A 2,337-nucleotide genomic window follows, 5' to 3' on the forward strand; every position below is an offset into this window, starting at 1 on the left:
GGCTTTGCTGGGGAGGATAATCTTCTTCAGTCACTTCCTTGTAGCCTATCAGTAGAGCAGTGACCTTGGAATGGCCCTTGATTAACCTAGACAAGATTAAAATCAACAAAACTAGATAGAGACAGGATTTTTGGCAAAGGTCAGATAAGAAACATACCATGATGTGATTATAGAGGCATGCTTATAGGATCAAATGGTATAAATATAGAGGTAACAGGACAACAAAAAGAGAACCTAGCTATGATGACCAACTGAACGCTGTCTCTGTGTCATTCCTTCTTCGCCGACTCCGTCCACACCTTTGGGAATCCCTGGACCTGTTGGGGCTGGACCCCAACATACAGGTTCTAAGCGCAGGGATGACTAGTCGGAGAGAAACCACAGCAGGCCTGGCTGCTGGGGATGAGCAGAAAATGACTAAGCTCTGGGCTGTTCCAGGATTTGGGCCCAAGCCAGAAAAGTGAGGGACGTGCAGGGATCCCTTGAGGTGTTCAGGATCCATGAGGCCAGCAGAACTCTGCACAACAGGTCCTGGAAGAGTCTCATGTGCAAAGTAGTACCTCTGGTCTTCTGCCAGAGGGCTTGAGTGTCATTCATTTATTTGTTTATTATATAATAAATTTGTTTATTTGTTAATATTTCATCAAATATTTATTGAGGACCTATTTTATGCCAGGTTGTAGTAGGTGCCAGAATACCATGAGCAAAATATATACAGTATCAGGTAAGAAGCATCTGGATGCAAAAATTGGACTCATAGCTGAAACCGGTTTGGCTCAGTGGATAGAGCGTCAGCCTGCGGACTGAAAGGTCCCAGGTTCGATTCCGGTCAAGGGCATGTACCTGGGTTGCGGGCACATCCCCAGTAGGAGATGTGCAGGAGGCAGCTGATCGATGTTTCTCTCTCATCGATGTTTCCAACTCTCTATTTCTCTCCCTTCCTCTCTGTAAAAAATCAATAAAATATATTTTAAAAAAATTGGACTCATAGTGGCTTGGGCAACCATGGTAATTCATTGGTTCACATAATTGACAAACCAGAGAAAAACTTCAGGTGAGGCTTGATCCAGGATCAACGTCCTTTTAGTTTCTCCTCTCTTTCCTCCAGGATGTCAGCCTCATCCTAAGCCTGGATCATCTTATGTTTCTCAGGCACCTGCCAGTAGCTCCAGGCTACATGATTCTGGCAGGGAAGAGGGAGAATCTCTGTCCAGCAGACACCCAGAGGTGCATTCTGATTGGACCAGCTTGGTCACATGCTGGGTCACTAGAATAGTCTGACCTGATTGGATTAGCCGAAGACTTAGGCCCTAAGTCACCTGTTCCGTCTCTGACCCCCAAAAAGGTATGAGCACCAGCTGAACAAAATGGGTTCTAAGATGGAAACTGAACACTGTTAGGAAAGGGAAAACCAGAGCCTACCAAATGGTTTCTGTTTTCTTGGAATGTAAAGCCTAGTTAGTGGAGAAGATTACAATACAATCAACCAAAGGAAACTGGGACTTGGGATATTTTACCAGAAGAAAAGCGCCCCCGTAGGACTGGCTACATAATGTGTAGGGCCTAGTGAGAAATGAAAAGGCAGGTCTCCTGATTCAAAAACTATTTAGATCAGTGGTTCTCAACCTTCTGGCCCTTTAAATGCAGTTCCTCATGTTGTGACCCAACCATAAAATTATTTTCGTTGCTACTTCGTAACTGTAATGTTGCCACTGTTATGAATCGTAATGTAAATATCTGATATGCAGGATGGCCTTAGGCGACCCCTGTGAAAGGGTTGTTCGACCGCCAAAGGGGTCGCGACCCACAGGTTGAGAACCACTGCTTTAGGAGGAGGGGTCTGAAAGGGGACTTTTCAAAGATGTGTTAACGGAGATGCCCAGAAACAATGGATAGGGCTCAGGTAAAGTGAGGATAAACCTTTCATTAAAGGAGGTACAGGCCTTGGCTGGTAGCTCAGGTGGTTAGAGCGTTGTCCCCGGACACGCCAAGGTCGGGGCTTTGATCCCTAGTCAGTGCACAGACAAGAATCAACCAATGAATTCTTAAGTAAGTGAAACAACAAATCAATGTTTCTCTCTCTCTGTCTCTCTCTTCCTTCCTCTCTTTCCCCCAAAAGAAAAAAAAATCAATCAGTAAAAATTTTAAGTTAATTAATTTAAAAAAGAAGCTATCAGCCTGGAGCGTGACTACCCACTGTAATCTGCCCAATTAGGAATTTATTTATTTATTTCAAATATATTTTTATTGTTTTTTAAGAGAGGAAAGGAGAGGGATAGAGAGTTAGAAACATCAATGAGAGAGAAGCATCGATCAGCTGCCTCCTGCACATCCCCT

The sequence above is a fragment of the Myotis davidii genome, unplaced genomic scaffold, assembly GCF_000327345.1.
Source record: "Myotis davidii unplaced genomic scaffold, ASM32734v1 scaffold534, whole genome shotgun sequence".
Lineage (NCBI taxonomy): Eukaryota > Metazoa > Chordata > Mammalia > Chiroptera > Vespertilionidae > Myotis > Myotis davidii.